The 21589-nt window shown below is 40.2% G+C and overlaps 1 pseudogene; it reads right to left on the bottom strand.

Annotated features, from left to right (window-relative positions):
• Positions 1 to 19015: 19015 nt before the first annotated feature.
• On the bottom strand, positions 19016 to 19464 carry LOC114199720 (programmed cell death protein 5 pseudogene; annotated as a pseudogene).
• Between the last annotated feature and the right edge of the window lie 2125 nt (positions 19465 to 21589).

Below are 21589 nucleotides of genomic sequence, written 5' to 3'. Positions count from 1 at the left end.
TTTGAAAAGCTTTGGTCTGGAGCTGTAGTAGTCTCACTCTATCACACTCAGTGAGGCAAAATGTAATCTCCAGAATATGGAAAAACATTTTGAGGGCTTCCTCTTTTTGCCTAGAGTTTGCCTATCTTTAGCTCAGACAAACAGAAGCTATGCCCTGGGACAGTTTGTATCTCTAAATAGCAAACATAGGGGCGCCTGGGTGGCTCAGATGGTTAGGTCTGCCTTGGGCTCAGGTCATGGTCTCCAGGTCCTGGGATCGAGCCCCACATCGGCTCCCAGCTCAATGGGGAGCCTGCTTCTCCCTCTTCCTCTGCCTCTCCTCCTGCTTGTGCTCTGTCTCTCTCTCTCTCTCTCAAATGAATAAATAAAATCTTTAAAAAGTATAGCAAACATAGACTTCTTTGCTCTGTATGATTCATGAGGAATTTGCTTTCATCCTAACAAGTAGTCCAAATTGTCACTCTATGTAAAATCTGAATGGTGATACCTCCTGGGCAAAGCCTGAAGGTGTGATCACTTTGGCAAACCTGGCCATCTCTGTCCTGGCTAGAGGCCCAACAGGTGCATTGCACAGCACCCTTTCCATGCCTTCTGATTAAACCAAGATCTCATTTCTTCAAAAGAATCCACAGGTTCCTAGGAGGAAAGCAGGGATCTGTCTCTTTATTTATCAGTCTGTGGGTTCCAATTATCTTCATTACAGTAGGTTGTGCCTCTTTCTACTACTAACCACCCCAGGTCATCTCATTGACTTGTGAAGCCTCGAGTACCCGGCTTCAAGGAGGTAGAGAAGTGTGAGTTGATGGTGTCCATCTTTACACGGAGTGTCCTTGGAGTTCAGGTGGTTAAAATCAGGAGACATGGGCCACACTAATGCTTTAGTTCTCCCTCCAACTCCTCAATGACAGGTGTGCCCTTGGGCAGGTTATTGAACTTTGCTAAGTCCAACATGGTTCACTTCCTGTCCCTGTGGCTCCATTCTGTATGTTTTCAAGGCTGACTCTGACCGATGCATTGTTTTCTCAGTTTAAATTCAGCGACAAAATTCTGGAAGTCCTGATGGCTCCTTCTGGTGGTTTTGCACACTTCTTTTCTTCAATCATGTATTTGTTTTGTGGTTGCTATTCATTTGCCTGGTGTGTACTTCTCCATGGCTCCCCACTTTTATTTCCTTCTAATGCAAGTTGGGTCTCCTAGCTAGGCAGAGCCAGCACTAGACAGAAGCATTTGTCTGCTCCGTAATTCCAGACAATTGCTGCCCCACAAGTACCATGATGAATGGCCATTGGGGCAGGGCAAGGCAGGCAGCGCAGAATGGTCACTGACAGTCTATGACATTGCCCTTTTGTTTCTATGAAGTCAATTTTTATTCCAGATTGAGACGATTTTCAATTAATTGTGCGAGTTAATGTCTAAGAGACACTATCTGTTATATTAGTAATAAAGATACATTGTGTCTTTTGTATTTCCATTATCTTTTGGCCATGTAATTCTGTGGGAAGAAAGAAAGTAATTAGGTTTGCTCAGAGTGATTTATTTCTTACAAATCTATTCTACTTATTGTTTCTGATTCTATTATTTCTTTTTCTGAGGAACAGAATCATGGCACTCACGATTTTGAAAAATTAAAAGCAGTATAAGACATATTTTCAGAAAAGTCCTCAATGACATGACCTGAATTTGGATATGAAATACACTTCCTGAATAAAATGAAAACACTTAGTATTTCCCCTTTGCTGGATCTTTCTGTCTGGGAGGCTATGTAGTACAGCAGAAATCCTAGGCAATCCTTCAACCCCGGGTTTCAATAGTAACTCTGTTACCTTGTTGCTTTGTGAATTTGGCAAGTAGCTTAACAGGGAATAGCCTCAGTTTTTCAGTCTATAAAATGGGTTTTGTAATCGCTGCCTTACAAAATATTGCAGGGATTATATAATACAACATCTTTAATAGGCCTGGTATAGTGCCTGGTATACTGTTGATACTAGTTTCTGGAACTATCTCTGTGACTTTGCCCTCATCAGTCTTCCCAAAGAAATGTCTCTACATGGGCAATCTCGGTCAATTCTGAGAGTATGGGAATCTGTGTCATTTGTCAAATGATTGTGTCTTATTTCCGTGATTAGAAGCTGGCACAGTCCTGGACATATTATAAACATGCTGAGATAGGTTTGTCTTTTCAAACTTTAACTGCCTCTGTTTTCTCAACATGGGTCATCTTAGACTAAACTAAAAATGGTTCAGAGGTGATGATGATTGCATTACCTTCAGGTGTACTGGCAAGCTCTAAACAACGAGAACATTTGTGATCTGGGCTGTCTGCCCACAGGCCAGCCAGAGAGCAGCAATTTTTAGAGGGCTAGCACTCATTTATAGGACACATCACATCCATACAGACCTACTAACAGTGGAACTTTGGGTAAGCTGCTTTGGAGCCTCACTTTGTTCTGAGTAATTGTTTGGATTGGTGGCCCCTATCACTGTGTGGTATTAAGATTTTTATGTCTAAACGATCCTGGGGGTTAGAAGAAGGTTAAATAGTATACAAATATTATTGCATTCTGCCATTTTAAAAAGAATGTTTATTTGATCTTCCTGGTTGTATATATTCTAAATGAATGCGTGCTTAGTATAAAAATAAATTTCCTTCAGTATAAACTGTGAAGGCAGATGCAAGGTTTGAATTGGTTTAAGTGAGAGAGAATGCTTAACTATTTGGGTTTTATTTTCCAAATTGTTTAGATTCTTTGACTTTTTAATTAAACTGTGATTTTTATAAGAAATCCTTTCCTTGTGGGGGGCGGAGCAAGATGGTGGAGGAGTAGGAGACCTGGATTTCGTCTGGTCTCAGGAATTCAGCTGAATAGGGATCAAACCATTCTGAACACCTACGAACTCAACAGGAGATTGAAGAAGAGAGTAGCAACAACTCTCTGAACAGAGAAGCGAACACTTACTGGAAGGTAGGATTTGCGGAGAAGTGAATCCGAGGCGATATTCGGGAGGAGATACGGCGGGGGAGGGGGCCTCCATCAGCCACTTCTGGCAAGTGATGGAGCCGCGGAGGACAAAATCGGAAATTTTAGAAGTCGGCTCCGCTGAGGGACGTCGCTCCAGTGGCTAAGCGGCGGGTGGAACCCTCGTGGGACAGTGTGGTCTCAGGACCCTCGGGGTCACAGAAAGACCGGGGGTGCCTGAGTGCAGCAGAGCTCCCAGGTATTGGAGCGGGGAAGCCGGCTGCAGAGACAGAGCCGAGGTGCGGGCTTTCTGCTCGGGGTTGTCATAAACTGTGATCCGCAGCCCAGTCAGGCCACTAATTCTCCAGCAGGGACCCAACAAGTGGCAGAGCTGGGGATACTCCCCTTCCTCCCCTGGGAGGAGTGACGTGGGAACGCACCGCAGGGATCTGCTGGGTTTGGAGACTCCACACGGGGTTGGGTGCCAGAGATAGAAACGCTCGGTCACAGGCCGGGTGAGCACGGAGTACGGCCAGAGACCGGGGAGACGAGAATGACTGCCTTTCTCTGGAGGCGCACTGAGGAGCGGGGCCGCGAGTTCTCAGCTCCTCCGGGCGGAGATTGGGAGGCCACCATTTTCACCCTGGTCCTCCAAAGCTGTACTAAGAGCTTGCAAGGAACAAAAGCTCCTGAGAGCAAACCCGAGCAGCTTGCTTAGCCTAGACCGACAAGGGCGGGGCAATTTCGCCTCCGGCAAAGACATTTGGGAACCACGGCAACAGGCCCCTCCCCCAGAAGATCAGCATGAACAGCCAGCAAGCCAAAACCAAGTTTACCGATCAAGGAGAACGGGAGAATTCCAGCGCTAGGGGAATACTGCACATAGAATTCATTAGTTTTTCAAAGTTAATTTTTTTAACTTTTTTTTATTTTTCTTTTTCCCTTTTTCAACCAAAATCTTATCAATGCCTTTTTAAAAGAAATTTTTATTTTTCATTTTTAGAGTCATATTTTATCCCTTCATAGTAGTGACCCTTATTTTTGGCATATATATATATAAGTTGTTCTCTCTTTAAAATTTTGAGATACAGTTTCTTCTAACAGATCAAAATATACACTAAATCACTAGTGTATGGCTTTGTTCTAGTCTCCTGCCTGATCACATTCTCTCCCTTTTTTTTCTTTTTTTTAAATCTTCTACTTTATTTTTTCAAACAACTTCTCATCTTATCAATTCCTTTTATAAAATCTTTTATACTTTTCATCTTTACAGTCATCTTCCATCCCTTCATTGTATCAACTGTTATTTTGTACATATATAAGTCTTTCTTCCTTTAAAATTTTAGGAGACACTTTTTTCTAACAGAGCAAAATACGACCATAATCTAATGTGTGGCACTTATCTATGCACTAGCCTGATCATATTTGATCATATTCTCTTCTTTTGTATTGTTCTGTTTTTGTTTTTATCTTTTTCTTTTTGTTTTTTCTTCTTCTCTTTCTTTTTTCTTTCTTTCTCTTTCTTTTCCCCTGGTTTCAGGTCTTTTCCAATTTGTATAGAGTATATTTTCTGGGGACGTTGTTAACCTGTTAGCATTTTGTTCTCTCATTCATCTATTCTCCTCTGGACAAAATGACAAGACGAAAAAAAATCACCTCAGCAAAAAGAACAAGAGGTAGTACCGTCTGCCAGGGACCTTCTCAATATAGACATTAGTACGATGTCAGACCTAGAGTTCAGAATCATGACTTTAAAGATGCTAGCTGGGCTTGAAAAAAGCGTGGAAGTTATTAGAGAAACGCTTTCTGGAGAAATAAAAGAACTAAAATCTAAGCAAGTCGAAATCAAAAAGGCTATTAATGAGGTGCAATCAAAAATGGGGGCACTGAGGGTGCCTCGGTGGCTCAGTTGGTTAAGCAGCTGCCTTCAGCTCAGGTCATGATCCTAGAGTTCCAGGATCAAGTCCCGCATTGGGTTCCCTGCTCAACAGGGAGTCTGCTTCTCCCTCTGACCCTCCCTCCTTTCATGTGCTCTCTCCTCTCATTCTCTCTCTCGAATAAATAAATAAAATCTTAAAAAAAAAATGGGGGCACTAACTGCTAGGATAAATGAGGCAGAAGAGAGAATCAGTGATATAGAAGACCAAATGATGGAAAATAAAGAGGCCGAGAAAAAGAGAAACAAATACAGGATCACGAGGGCAGAATTCGAGAGATAAGCAATATGATAAGATGAAACAACAGTAGAATAATTGGGATCCCAGAAGAAGAAGAAAGAGAGAGAGGGGCAGAAGGCATATTGGAGCAAATAATAGCAGAGAACTTCCCTAATGTGAGGAAGGAAACAGGCATCAAAATCCAGGAGGCACAGAGAACCCCTCTCGAAATCAATAAAAATAGGTCAACACCCCGACATCTAATAGTAAAACTTATGAGTCTCAGAGACAAAGAGAAAATCCTGAAAGCAGTTCAGGAGAAGAGATTTGTAACCTACAATCGTAGAAATATTTGATTGGCAACAGACCTATCCACAGAGACCTCGCAGGCCCGAAAGGACTGGCATTATATCTTCAGAGCATTAAATGAGAAAAATATGCAGCCAAGAATACTATATCCAGCTAGGCTGTCATTGAAAATAGAAGGAGAGAGGCGGAGCAAGATGGCGGAGGAGTAGGAGACCTAGATTTCGTCTGGTCTCAGGAATCCAGCTGAATAGGGATCAAACCATTCTGAACACCTACAAACTCAACAGGAGATCGAACAGGAGAGTAGCAACAACTCTCTGAACAGAGAAGCGACCACTTACTGGAAGGTAGGGCGTGCGGAGAAGTGAATCCGAGGCGATATTTGGGAGGATAGACGGCGGGGGAGGGGCCTCCGCCGGCCGCTTCTGGCAAGTGATAGAGCCGCGGAGCACAAAATCGGACCTTTTAGAAGTTGGCTCGGTGGAGGGACGTCGCTGCAGTGGCTAAGCGGGGGGTGGAATCCTCCCGGGACAGTGTGGTCTCAGGACCCTTGGGGTCACAGAGAGACCGGGGATGCCTGAGTGCTGCAGAGCTCCCAGGTATCGGAGCAGGGAAGCCGGCTGCAGATACGGAGCAGAGGCGCGGGCTCTCAGCTCGGGATTGCCATAAACTGTGATCTGCGGCCCAGTCGGGGCACGGCTCCCCAAGCAGGGACCCAACAAGCAGCAGATCCGGGGAGACTCCCCTTCCTTCCCGGGGAGGAGCGGTGTGGGAACGCACTGCAGGGATCTGCTGGGTTTGGAGACTCCGCGCGGGGTCGGGTGCCAGAGATAGCAATGCTCGATCACAGGCCGGGTGAGCACGGAGTGCGGCCGGAGACCGGGGACACGGAAGTGACTGCTTTTCTCTGGGGGCACACTGAGGAGCGGGGCCCCGAGTTCTCAGCTCCTCTGAGTGGAGATTGGGAGGCCACCATTTCTGCCCTGGTCCTCCAAAGTTGTACCGAGAGCTTGCAGGGAGCAGAAGCTCCTGAGAGCAAACCGGAGCAGCTTCCTTGGCCCGGACCGACAAGGGCGGGGCAATTCTGCCTCCGGCAAAGACATTTGGAAACCAAAGCAACAGGCCCCTCCCCCAGAAGATCAGCACAAACAGCCAGCAAGCCAAGACCAAGTTGATCGATCTAGGAGAATAGGAGAACTCCAGCGCTAGGGGAATACTGCACATAGATTCATGTTTTTTTTTTTTTTTTTTTTTTACCATGATTCATTATTTCATCAAAGTTAATTTTTGTTGACTTTTTTTTATTTTTATTTTTCCCTTTTTCAACCAACATCTTATAAATCCCTTTTTAAAAAAAAAAACAAAACATTTTTTATTTTTCATTTTTAGAGTCATATTTTATCCCTTCATAGTAGTGACCCTTATTTTTGGCATATATATATGTTGTTCTCTCTTTAAAATTTTGAGGTACAGTTTCTTCTAACAGATCAAAATATACCCTAAATCACTAGTGTATGGCTTTGTTCTAGTCTCCTGCCTGATCACATTCTCTCCCTTTTTCCTTTTTTTTTTTTCTTAAATCTTCTTTCATTTTTCAAACAACTTATTTTACCAAGTCCTTTTATAAGATCTTTTATAATTTTCATCTTTACAGTCATCTTCCATCCCCTCATTGTATCAACCCTTATTTTGTACATATATGTCTTTCTTCCTTTAAAATTTTAGGAGGCACTTTTTTCTAACAGACCAAAATACGCCCAAAATCTAGTGTGTGGCACTGATCTATGCACTAGCCTGATCATATTTGATCATATTCTGCCTTTCTTGTATTGTTTTGTTTTTGTTTTTATCTTTTTTTCTTTTTTCTTCTTTTTCTCTTTCTTTTTTCTTTCTTTCCCTTTCTTTTCCCCTGGTTTCAGGTCTTTTCTGATTTGTATACAGTGTATTTGCTGGGGACATTGTAAACCTGTTAGCATTTTGTTCTCTCATTCATCTATTCTCCTCTGGACAAAATGACAAGACGAAAGAAATCACCTCAGCAAAAAGAACAAGAGGTAGTACCGTCAGCCAGGGACCTACTCAATACGGACATTAGTACGATGTCGGACCTAGAGTTCAGAATCATGACTTTAAAGATACTGGCTGGGCTTGAAAAAAGTGTGGAAGTTATTAGAGAAACCCTTTCTGGAGAAATAAAAGAACTAAAATCTAACCAAGTCGAAATCAAAAAGGCTATTGATGAGGTGCAATCAAAAATGGGGGCACTAAATGCTAGGATAAATGAGGCAGAAGAGAGAATCAGCGATATAGAAGACCAAATGATGGAAAATAAAGAGGCTGAGAAAAAGAGAGAGAAACAACCACAGGATCACGAGGGCAGAATTCGAGAGATAAGTGATATGATAAGACGAAACAACATTAGAATAATTGGGATCCCAGAAGAAGAAGAGAGAGAGAGAGGGGCAGAAGGTATATTGGAGCAAATTATAGCAGAGAACTTCCCTAATGTGAGGAAGGAAACAGGCATTAAAATCCAGGAGGCACAGAGAACCCCTCTCAAAATCAATACTAATAGATCAACACCCCGACATCTAATAGTAAAACTTACGAGTCTCAGAGACAAAGAGAAAATCCTGAAAGCAGCTCGGGAGAAGAGATATGTAACCTACAATGGTAGAAATATTAGATTGGCAACAGACCTATCCACAGAGACCTGGCAGGCCATAAAGGACTGGCAAGATATCTTCAGAGCACTAAATGAGAAAAATATGCAGCCAAGAATACTATATCCAGCTAGGCTATCATTGAAAATAGAAGGAGAGATAAAAAGCTTCCAGAACAAACAAAAACTAAAGGAATTTGCAAACACGAAACCAGCCCTCCAAGAAATATTGAGAGGGGTCCTCTAAGCAAAGAGAGAACCTAAAAGCAGCAAAGAGCAGAAACGAACGCAGACAACAGACAGTTAACAGTCACCTTACAGGTAATACAATGGCACTAAATTCATACCTTTCAATAGTTACCCTGAATGTAAATGGGCTAAATGCCCCAATCAAAAGACGCAGGCTATCAGATTGGATTAAAAAACAAGACCCATCCATATGCTGTCTGCAAGAGACTCATTTTAGACCCAAAGACACCCCCAGATTGAAAGTGAGGGGATGGAAAACCATTTACCATGCTAATGGACACCAAAAGAAAGCTGGGGTGGCAATCCTTATATCAGACAAACTAGATTTTAAAACAAAGACTGTAATAAGAGATGAGGAAGGACACTATATCCTACTTAAAGGGTCTATCCAACAAGAAGATCTAACAATTGTAAATATCTATGCCCCGAACATGGGAGCAGCCAATTATATAAGGCAATTAATAACAAAAGCAAAGAAACACATTGACAACAATACAATAATAGTGGGGGACTTTAAGACCCCCCTGACTGAAATGGACAGATCATCTAAGCAAAAGATCAACAAGGAAATAAAGACTTTAAATGACACACTGGACCAAATGGACTTCACAGACATATTCAGAATATTCCATCCCAAAGCAAAGGAATACACATTCTTCTCTAGTGCCCATGGAACATTCTCCAGAATTGATCACATCCTAGGTCACAAATCAGGTCTCAATCGGTACCAAAAGATTGGGATCATTCCCTGCATATTTTCAGACCACAATGCTTTGAAACTAGAACTCAACCACAAGAGGAAAGTCGGAAAGAACTCAAATACATGGAGGCTAAAGAGCATCCTACTAAAGAATGAATGGGTCAACCAAGAAATTAAAGAAGAATTAAAAAAATTCATGGAAACCAATGAAAATGAAAACACAACTGTTCAAAATCTTTGGGATACAGCAAAGGCAGTCCTGAGAGGAAAGTATATAGCAATACAAGCCTTTCTCAAGAAACAAGAAAGGTCTCAAATACACAACCTAACCCTACACCTAAAGGAGCTGGAGAAAGAACAGCAAATAAAGCCTAAACCCAGCAGGAGAAGAGAAATCATAAAGATCAGAGCAGAAATCAATGAACTAGAAAACAAAAGAACAGTAGAACAGATCAACGAAACTAGGAGCTGGTTTTTGGAAGAATTAACAAGATTGATAAACCCCTGGCCAGACTTATCAAAAAGAAAAGAGAAATGACCCAAATCAACAAAATCATGAATGAAAGAGGAGAGATCACAACCAACACCAAAGAAATACAAACAATTATAAGAACATATTATGAGCAACTCTATGCCAGCAAATTAGATAACCTGGAAGAACTGGGTGCATTCCTAGAGATGTATCAACTACCAAAATTGAACCAGGAAGAAATAGAAAACCTGAACAGACCTATAACCACTAAAGAAATTGAGTCATCAAAAATCTCCCAAGAAACAAAAGCCCAGGGCCAGATGGCTTCCCAGGGGAATTCTATCAGACATTGAAAGAAGAATTAATACCTATTCTCCTGAAACTGTTCCAAAAAATAGAAATGGAAGGGAAACTTCCAAATTCATTTTATGAGGCCAGCATTACCTTGATCCCAAAACCAGACAAAGACCCCATCAAAAAAGAGAATTACAGACCAATATCCTTGATGAACATGGATGCAAAAATTCTCACCAAAATACTAGCCAATAGGATCCAACAGTACATTAAAAGGATTATTCACCACGACCAAGTGGGATTTATTCCTGGGCTGCAAGGCTGGTCCAACATCCGCAAATCAATCAACGTGATACAATACATTAACAAAAGAATGAGCAAGAATCATATGATCCTCTCAATAGATGCAGAAAAAGCATTTGACAAAGTACAACATCCTTTCTTGATCAAAACTCTTCAGAGTATAGGTATAGAGGGTACATACCTCAATATCATAAAAGCCATCTATGAAAAACCTACAGCCAATATCATTCTCAATGGGGAAAGGCTGAGAGCTTTTCCCCTAAGGTCAGGAACGCGGCAGGGATGTCCACTCTCACCACTGCTATTCAACATAGTATTGGAAGTCCTAGCCACAGCAATCAGACAACAAAAAGAAATCAAAGGCATCCAAATCGGCAAAGAGGAAGTCAAACTCTCACTCTTTGCAGATGATATGATACTGTATGTGGAAAACCCAAAAGACTCCACCCCAAAACTGCTAGAACTCATACAGGAATTCAGTCAAGTAGCAGGATATAAAATCAATGCACAGAAATCAGTGGCATTCCTATACACCAACAACAAGACAGAAGAGAGACAAATCAAGGAGTCGATCCCATTTACAATTGCACCCAAAACCATTAGATACCTAGGAATAAATCTAACCAAAGAGGCAAAGGATCTGTACTCAGAAAACTATAAAATACTCATGAAAGAAATTGAGGAAGACACAAAGAAATGGAAAAACGTTCCATGCTCATGGATTGGGAGAATCAACATTGTGAAGATGTCAATGCTACCTAGAGCAATCTACACATTCAATGCAATCCCCATCAAAACACCATCCACCTTTTTCAAAGAAATGGAACAAATAATCCTAAAATTTGTATGGAACCAGAAGAGACCCAGAATAGCCAGAGGAATACTGAAAAAGAAAAGCAAAGCTGGCGGCATCACAAATCCGGACTTCCAGCTCTATTACAAAGCTGTCATCATCAAGACAGTATGATACTGGCACAAAAACAGACCCATAGATCAATGGAACAGAATCGAGAGCCCAGAAATGGACCCTCAACTCTATGGTCAACTTATCTTTGACAAAGCAGGAAAGAATGTCCAATGGCAAAAAGAGAGTCTCTTCAACAAATGGTGTTGGGAAAATTGGACAGCCAAATGCAGAAGAATGAAACTGGACCATTTCCTTACACCACACACAAAAATAGACTCCAAATGGTTGAAAGACCTAAACGGGAGACAGGAGTCCATCCAAATCCTAAAGGAGAACACAGGTAGCAACCTTTTCGACCTTAGCCGCAGCAACTTCTTCCTAGAAACATCACCAAAGGCAAGGGAAGCAAGGGTAAAAATGAACTATTGGGATTTCATCAAGATAAAAAGCTTTTGCACAGCAAAAGAAACAGTCCACAAAACCAAAAGACAACCGACAGAATGGCAGAAGATATTTGCAAATGACCTATCAGATAAAGGGCTAGTATCCAAAATCTATAAAGAACTTATCTAACTCAACACCCAAAGAACAAATAATCCAATCAAGAAATGGGCAGAAGACATGAACAGACATTTCTCCAAAGAAGACATCCAAATGGCCAACAGGCACATGAAAAAGTGCTCAACATCGCTCGGCATCAGGGAAATCCAAATCAAAACCTCAATGAGATACCACCTCACACCCGTCAGAATGGCTAAAATTAACAAGTCAGGGAATGACAGATGTTGGCAGGGGTGTGGAGAAAGGGGAACCCTCCTACACTGTTGGTGGGAATGCAAGCTGGTGCAGCCCCTCTGGAAAACAGTATGGAGGTTCCTCAAACAGTTGAAATTAGAGCTACCGTTCGATCCAGCAATTGCACTACTGGGTATTTACCCCAAAGATACAAATGTAGGGACCCGAAGGGGTACGTGTACCCCAATGTTTATAGAAGCAATGTCCACCATAGCCAAACTGTGGAAAGAGCCAAGATGCCCATCGACAGATGAATGGATAAAGAAGAGGTGGTATATATACACAATGGAATATTATGCAGCCATCAAAAGGAATGAGATCTTGCCATTTGCAATGACGTGGATGGAACTGGAGGGTGTTATGCTGAGTGAAATAAGTCAATCAGAGAAAGACATGTATCACATGACCTCACTGATATGAGGAATTCTTAATCTCAGGACACAAACTGAGTGTTACTGGAGTGGTTTGGGGTGGGAGGGATGGGGTGGCTGGGTGATAGACATTGGGGAGGGTATGTGCTACGGTGAGCGCTGTGAATTGTGCAAGACTGTTGAATCACTGATCTGTACTTCTGAAACAAATAACGCAACATATTTTAAGAAAAAAGAAAAAGAAGAAGATAACAGGAGAGGAAGAAAAGGGGAGTATGTCAGAGGGGGAGAGGAACCATGAGAGATGATGGACTCTGAAAAACAAACTGAGGGTTCTAGAGGGGAGGGGGGTAGGGGGATGGGTTAGCCTGGTGATGGGTATTGAGGAGGGCACGTTCTGCATGGAGCACTGGGTGTTATGAACAAACAATGAATCATGGAACACTGCACCAAAAACTAATGATGTAATATATGGTGATTAACATAACAATAAAAAATTAAAAAAAAAAAGAAAATAGAAGGAGAGATCAAAAGCTTCAAGGACAAATAAAAACTAAATGAATTTGCAAACACGAAACCAGCCCTACAAGAAATATTGAAAGGGGTCCTCTAAGCAAAGAGAGAGCCTAAAAGCAGCATAGACCAGAAAGGAACACAGATAATATACAGTAACAGTCACCTTACAGGCAATACAATGGCACTGATTTCATGCCATTCAATAGTTACCCTGAATGTAAATGGGCTAAATGCCCAATCAAAAGACACAGGCTATCAGATTGGATTAAGAAACAAGACCCATCCATATGCTGTCTGCAAGAGACTCATTTTAGACCCAAAGACACCCCCAGATTGAAAGTGAGCGGTGGAAAACAATTTACCAAGCTAATGGACACCAAAAGAAAGCTGGTGTGGCAATCCTTATATCAGACAAATTAGATTTTAAAACAAAGACTGTAATAAGAGATGAGGAAGGAAACTATATCCTACTTAAAGGGTTTATCCAACAAGAAGGTCTAACAATTGTAAATATCTATGCCCCGAACATGGGAGCAGCCCATTATATAAGGCAATTAATAACAAAAGCAAAGAAACACATTGACAACAATACAATAATAGTGGGGGACTTTAACACCCCCCTGAGTGAAATGGACAGATGATCTAAGCAAAAGATCAACAAGGAAATAAAGACTTTAAATGACACACTGCACCAAATGGACTTCACAGACATATTCAGAACATTCCATCCCAAAGCAACGGAATACACTTTCTTCTCTAGTGCCCATGGAACATTCTCCAGAATTGATCACATCCTAGGTCACAAATCAGGTCTCAAATGGTACCAAAAGACTAGGATTATTCCCTGCATATTCTCAGACCACAATGCTTTGAAACTAGAACTCAATCACAAGAGGAAAGTCGGAAAGAACTCAAATACATAGAGGCTAAAGAGGATCCTACTAAAGAATGAATGGGTCAACAAGGAAATTAAAGAAGAATAAAAAAAATTCATAGAAACCAATGAAAATGAAAATACAACTCTTCAAAATCTTTGGGAAACAGCAAAGGCAGTCCTGAGAGGAAAGTATATAGCAATACAAGCCTTTCTCAAGAAACAAGAAAGGTCTCAAATACACAACCTAACCCTACACCTAAAGGAGATGGAGAAAGAACAGCAAATAAAGCCTAAACCCAGCAGGAGAAGAGAAATAATAAAGATCAGAGCAGAAATCAATGAAATAGAAACCAAAAGAACAGTAGAACAGATCAACGAAACTAGGAGCTGGTTCTTTGAAAGAATTAACAAGATTGATAAACACCTGGCCAGACTTATCAAAAAGAAAAGAGAAAGGACCCAAATCAACAAAATCATGAATGAAAGAGGAGAGATCACAACCAACAACAAAGAAATACAAACAATTCTAAGAACATATTATGAGCAACTCTATGCCAGCAAATTAGATAACCTGGAAGAAATAGCTACATTCCTAGAGATGTATCAACTACCAAAATTGAACCAGGAAGAAATAGAAAACCTGAACAGACCTATAACCAATAAGGAAATTGAAGCAGTCATCAAAAGTCTCCCAAGAAACAAAAGCCCAGGGCCAGATGGCTTCCCAGGGGAATTCTATCAGACATTGAAAGAAGAATTAATACCTATTCTCCTGAAACTGTTCCAAAAAATAGAAATGGAAGGAAAACTTCCAAACTCATTTTATGAGGCCACCATAACCAAAGACCCATCAAAAATGAGAATTACAGACCAATATCCTTGATGAACATGGGTGGAAAAATTCTCACCAAAATACTAGCCAATAGGATCCAACAGTACATTAAAAGGATTCTTCACCATGACCAAGTGGGATTTATCCCTGGGCTGCAAGGTTGGTTCAACATCCACAATCAATCAACGTGATACAATACATTAACAAAGGAAAGAACAAGAATCATATGATCCTCTCAATAGATGCAGTAAAAGCATTTGACAAAGTACAGCATCCTTTCTTGATCAAAACTCTTCAGAGTATAAGGATAGAGGGTACATACCTCAATATCATAAAAGCCATCTATGAAAAACTTACAGCGAATACCATTCTCAATGGGGAAAAGCTGAGAGCTTTTTCCCTAAGGTCAGGAATGTGGCAGGGATGTCCACTCTCTTCTCTGCTATTCAACATATTTTTAGAAGTCCTAGCCACAACAATCAGACAACAAAAAAAATCAAAGGCATCCATATCGGCAAAGAGGAAGTCAAACACTCACTCTTTGCAGATGATATGATACTGTATGTGGAAAATCCAAAAGACTCCACTCCAAAACTGCTAACACTCATACAGGAATTCAGTAAAGTAGCAGGATATAAAACCAATGCTCAGAAATCAGTGGCATTCCTATACACCAACAACAAGACAGAAGAGAGACAAATCAAGGAGTCGATCCCATTTACAATTGCACCCAAAACCATAAGATACCTAGGAATAAATTTAACCAAAGAGGCAAAGGATCTGTACTCAGAAAACTATAAAATACTCATGAAAGATATTGAGGAAGACACAAAGAAATGGAAAAACTTTCCATGCTCATGGATTGGAAGAACAAACATTGTGAAGATGTCAATGCTACTACCCAGAGCAATCTACACATTCAATGCAATCCCCATCAAAGTACCAACCACTTTTTTCAAAGAAATGCAACAAACAATCCTAAAATTTGTATGGAACCAGAAGAGACCCCGAATAGCCAGAGGAATGTTGAAAAAGAAAAGCAAAGCTGGCAGCATCACAATTCCAGACTTCCAGCTCTATTACAAAGCTGTCATCATCAAGACAGTATGGTACTGGCACAAAAACAGACACATAGATCAATGGAACAGTATAGAGAGCCCAGAAATGGACCCTCAACTCTATGGTCAACTCACCTTCGACAAAGGAGGAAAGAATGTTCAATGGAAAAAATACAGTCTCTTCAACAAATGGTGCTGGGAAAATTGGACAGCCACATGCAGAAGAATGAAACTAGACCATTTTCTTACACCACACACAAAAATAGACTCCATATGGTTGAAAGACCTAAACGTGAGATAGGAGTCGATCAAAATCCTAAAGGAGAACACAGGCAACAATCTCTTTGACCTCAGCCGCAGCAACTTCTTCCTAGAAACATTGCCAAAGGCACGGGAAGCAAGGGCAAAAATGAACTCTTGAGATTTCATCAAGATAAAAACTTGTGCCCAGCCAAAGAAACAGTCCATAAAACCAAAAGACAACCGAGAGAATGGGAGAAAATATTTGCAAATGACATATCAGATAAAGGGCAAGTATCTAAAATCTATAAAGAACTCATCAAACTTAACACCCAAACAAAAATAATCCAATCAAGAAATGGGCAGAAGACATGAACAGACATTTTTCCAAAGAAGACATCCAAATGGCCAACAGACACATGAAAAAGTGCTCAACATCGCTCAGCATCAGGGAAATACAAATCAAAACCTCAATGAGACAACACCTCACACCAGTCAGAATGGCTAGAATTAACAAGTCAGGAAACGACAGATGCTGGTGGGGATGCGGAGAAAGGGCAACCCTCCTACACTTTTGGTGGGAATGCAAGCTTGTGCAACCACTCTGGAAAACAGTATGGAGGTTCCTCAAACAGTTGAAAATAGAGCTACCATACGATCCAGCAACTGCACTACTTGGTATTTACCGCAAAGATATAAATGTAGGGATCCGAAGGGGTATGTGCACCCCAATGTTTATAGCGGCAATATCCACAATAGCCAAACTGTGGAAAGAACCAAGATGTCCATCGACAGATGAATGGATAAAGAAGAGGTGGTATATATACACAATGGAGTATTATGCAGCCATCAAAAGGAATGAGATCTTGCCATTTGCAACGACGTGGATGGAACTGGAGGGTGTTATGCTGAGTGAAATAAGTCAATCAGAGAAAGACATGTATCAAATGACCTCACTCATATGAGGAATTCTTAATCTCAGGAAACAAACCGAGTGTTGCTGGAGTGGTGGGGGGTGGGAGGGATGAGGTGGCGGGGTGATAGACATTGGGCAGGGTATGTGCTATGGTGAGCACTGTGAATTGTGCAGGACTGTTGAATCACAGATCTGTACTTCTGAAACAAATAATGCAACATATGTTAAGAAAAAAGAAACAGAAGGAGATAACAGTAGGGGAAGAATGAAGTGGAGTAAGTCAGAGGGGGAGATGAACCATGAGACACGATAGACTCTGAAAAACAAACTGAGTGTTCTAGAGGGGAGGGGGTGGGGGGATGGGTTAGCCTAGTGATGGGTTAAAGAGGGCACATTCTGCGTGGAGCACTGGGTGTTATGCACAAACAATGAATCATGGAACACTGCACCAAAAACTAATGATGTAATATATGGTGATTAACATAACAATAAAAAAATAAAAAAAAAGAAATCCTTTCTTTGTAAAGTTCCATCACGGATATCCTAGGGGGAAAATAATTCCCTCTGGAAGCTTACTTCTACTGAACTCAACCATGAATTAGCTAGTATTTGTCATCTGGAAAGTGCTAAGGTGGGCACTGCTGAAAACCAGAGAAGAGTAAATGAAAGTAAGTACATTAAAGCAGAATATTACACAAGTAACTTCCTAAAATGAGGTAATACCAAACATTTAGGATACCAAATTGCAGCAAGGGATAGATTTGAGCATGACTTTCAACAGGAAGTTACCTATATGCCTACACACACACACACACACACACACACACACACACACACACACACGTAATCTTCTTGATATATGTATATCATATACGTATATATGCATCCTTTTATTATTATATATTATACATATTATTTCGTATTATTATCTATTTCATACGTATTATATATAGGTTTCCCCTGCTATCCAAAAGTAGAACGTTTCTATGAAACCTTTTATAAACCAAAATGTTGTATAACAAAAAAGCAATTAGCATTCATGTATATGGAAAATTTTTTGAGCATTCCTAGACCCAAAAATAACCTCTCTTAGGCTTTTCTGAGACCTTAGGACACATCTTGGCTGCACAGACTAAATTGAGATAAAACACAGATGCTCACAGACACAGCTTGATGCTGAGATGCTGATCATATCTCGCTGGGAAGGAGCCCGGATGTGCCATTCTCACTGCTTGGGTCATGCACTGCCTCTGTAATGTCTCACTGCAAAACAAATGCTCAATGCTATTTTTACTATTCCCCTTTTTTCATAAAAGTAAAAGTCCTCTTCAGAATACTGCCAGTTAGCAGAACCAGGTACTAACATATGTCTTCTGTAAAAGTGAAGTGGCATAACATGAAATTTTGAAAAGTGGGGGATACCTGTGTATACATACATGTGCACAGATGCATAGCACTTTATTGAAGTATAGCCAACATAAATTAAACTACACAAAATGCAGTTATTTAAAGGGACGCCTGTGTGGCTCAGTCGGTTAAGCATCTTTTGCTCAGGTCATGATCCCAGGGTCCTGGAATAGAGCCCCACATCAGGCTCTCTGCTCAGCGGGGAGTCTGCTTGTCCCTCTGCCCCTCACCCCGCTTGTGCTCTTTCTCTCTCTCAAATAAATGAATAAAATCTTAAAAATAAATAAAGGGTACAATTTGATAAATTTGATATATGAATACCTCCATAAAACCATCACCACAATTAGGGTAATGAATACATCCATCACTGCCAGAGGATCCTTTAATATCTTCCCTTCTAGATGCAATCCCTTATAATTCCTCCTGCTTTTTATCAATATATAATATAGTTTGTATTTTCCAGATGTTTGCAAAAATCAAATAATGCAGTGCATGCTCTTTTATGTCTGACTTTCACTCAGAATAATTATTTTGAGATTCATACATGTTGTAGCACGTATCAAGAGTTCATTCCTTTTTATTGGTGAATAGTATTGCATTGTATGGCTATTTCAGTTTTCCCAAAAGTATTTACTGATTTCTTGGTATCACTGATACATTTTCTTATTCTTAGACATCCTGATAGGCATATGGTAGTATTTCATTATAGTTTTAATTTACTTTTTCTTAATGACTAATGGTGTTTAGTATTTTTTCCTATGCTTATTTGCTAACCATATAAATTCTTTGGTTAAGCATCTCTGTATTTTCCATCGAAATATTTTTTTCTTTGTCATTAAGTTTTGAACATCTTTTATATATTCCAGATACAAGTCCTTTTCAGATAAATTTTCTCCAAGTCTGTGGCTTATTTCATTCTCTCTTTTTTTTTATTTTGCTTAACAAGTTTATTTTTCTAAAGGCATATAGACAATAAACAAAGTAAACAATCAGATCTTCACTTCTACCCAGTATTATCTGTCCTAGAACTGTTCCATTAAGTTCCAGTCTCTAAACATCTTAAATTTCAATAATCGTCCTCTTCATCAGAGTCCATGACTTTTCTTCTGTTGAATTTAACTGTGGCTTTCTTTTCTGTTTGTTGGCTTACTTTTTCAAGGATTTCTATTAAACCTTGTTCTGATACCTTCCCACTTAGTTGTCCATATCTTGCCATCTGTTTTAGGTAATTCTCTACTGCTTTAGTTTTTTCGGGCTTTACAAGTGCTAAGTTACTTAAACGGGCCTGGGCTGACTGATCCAGGACTTGGGCTAAGATACTGTTTCTCATTTCTGCTTCCCTGTGTTTTGCTTCCTGTTGTGCTGCATCGCCAGGATCCCCATGCTTGCCAGCAGTTCGGCCAGCCTCTGTTTCCTCAGAGCCTCCAGCTCTTCCTCCGCCATGCTGCGGCAGTCCGGGACTAGCAGCCACAACCAGGCTCCGAGGGCTCTCCCGCAGCGCCCCGGCGCGCGCACGACTCTCCGGCTTATTTCATTCTCTTAACAGTGTCTTTTGAAGAGCAGATTTATTTCTATTTTGATGGAGTCTAATTTATCACTTTTTCCTTTTACAGGTCATGCTTCTGGTGTCATATTTACAAAAATTTTTGTCTAGCCCAAGGTCATACAATATTTTTCCTATATTTACTTCCAGCTGTTTTGTAATTGTAGATTTTACATTTAGGTCTCTAATATATTTTGAATTAATATTTGCATAATGGTGGAAAATATAGATGGAAATCTCCCTTCCTCATCTTTCCTTTCTCCCTTCCTTCCTTTCTCCTTCCTCCCTCCCTCCCTCCCTTCCTTCCTTCCTAATTGATGGATTGTATGGTAAGAGTATGTTTAGTTTTATAAGAAATCACCTGTCTTCCAAAGTGACTGTACCATTTTGCATTCTTACTAGCAATGAGTGAGTTTCTGTTGCTCCTCATCCTCACCAGCATTTGGTGTTGTCAGTGTTCTGCATGTGGCCATTCTGATAGGTATGAAGTGATATCTCATTCTAATTTGCTTTTCCTTAATGACGTATGATGTGAAGCATTTGTTCATATGCTTATTTATCATTTATATGTCTTCTTTGGTGAGATGTCAGTTAAAGGTTTTTGGCTCATGTTTTGTTTAAGTTGTTTTCTTATCATTGAGTTTTGAGAGTTCTTTGTGTATTTTGGGTAATAATCCTTTATCAGATGCGTCTTTTACAAATATTTTCTCCCTGTGAAAGATTTGTCTTCCCAACCTCTTGTTACTGTTTTTTGCAGATCAGCAATTTTAAATTTTAATGAACCTCAACCGTCAGTTATTTCTTTCATCGATTATGCCTTTGGTGTTGTATTTATAATACTCAAGATCATCTAGGTTTTCTTCGAAGATTTTTATAGTTTGTGTTTTACCTTTAAGTCCTGTGATCCATTTTGAATTAATTTATGAAGGGTGTAAGATCTGTGTCTAGATTCACTTGTTTGCATGTGGAGTACCATTGTTCCAGCACCGTTTTTTTGAAAAGACTATCTTTGTTCTATGTTATTGCCTTTGCTCCTTTGTCAAAGATCAGTTGACTGTAATACACGGGTCCATTTCTGGGTTCTCCATTTTGTTTCATTGATCTCGATGTCTATTCTTTCACCAATACTACACTGTTCTGATTACTGTAGCTTTATTGTAAGTCTTCAAGTCAGGGAGTATTAGTCCTCCAGCTTTGTTCTTGTCCTTCAGTATTGTGTCAGCTATTTTGGATCTTCTGTCTCTCTCTATAAACTTTAGGAGCAGTTTGTATATATCCACAAAATAACCTGCTGGGATTGGGATTGCATTGAATCTATAGATCAAGTTGGGAAGAACTGGCTTTTTGACAGTATTGAGTCTTCCTATCTGTGAAGTTGCAATATCTTTCCATTTATTTAGATATTGGATTTCTTTAATCAGGTTTATACTTTTCCTTAAATATGTTTTGTAGTTTTTTTTTCTTTTAAGATTTTATTTATTTATTTGACAGAGAAAGAGAGAGCATAAGCACGGGGAGTGGCAGGCAGAGGGAGAGGGAGAAGCAGGCTCCCTGCTAAGCAAGGAGCCCAACATGGGGCTTGATCCCAGGACCCTGGGATCATAACCTGAGCTGAAGGCAAACACTTAACTAACTGAGCCACCCAGGTGCCCTCACCTTTTTTAAGATTTTATTTATTTGCCAGAGAAAGAGAAAGAGTATGTATGTTTTGTAGTTTTCAATGAACACATTTAGACAGATTTATCATTAAGCATTTTATTTTTTTATGTTATTATAGATTCTAATTTCAATTTCTGATTGTCCATTGCTAACACATAATAGTACAATTGATTTTTTTTTTCCTGATCTTTCTTTCTCCAACTTTGCCTAACTTCCTTACTAATTGTAGAAGTTTTCTCTGCATAGATTCCACTGGATTTCCAACTCAGGGTGAACATGTCCTCTGTGAATTAAGATTATTTTGTTTCTTCCTTTCCAATCTGGTCACATTCTTTTTCTCCTTATTATACTGGCTAGAGCCTCCTG

Source organism: Eumetopias jubatus, unplaced genomic scaffold (genome assembly GCF_037043125.1).
Source record: "Eumetopias jubatus isolate StellerSeaLion01/CBP00866 unplaced genomic scaffold, mEumJub1_p1.0 scaffold_13, whole genome shotgun sequence".
NCBI classification, from domain to species: domain Eukaryota; kingdom Metazoa; phylum Chordata; class Mammalia; order Carnivora; family Otariidae; genus Eumetopias; species Eumetopias jubatus.
Note: the sequence above shows the minus strand (reverse complement) of the source record. Positions and strands in the feature narration are given on the sequence as shown.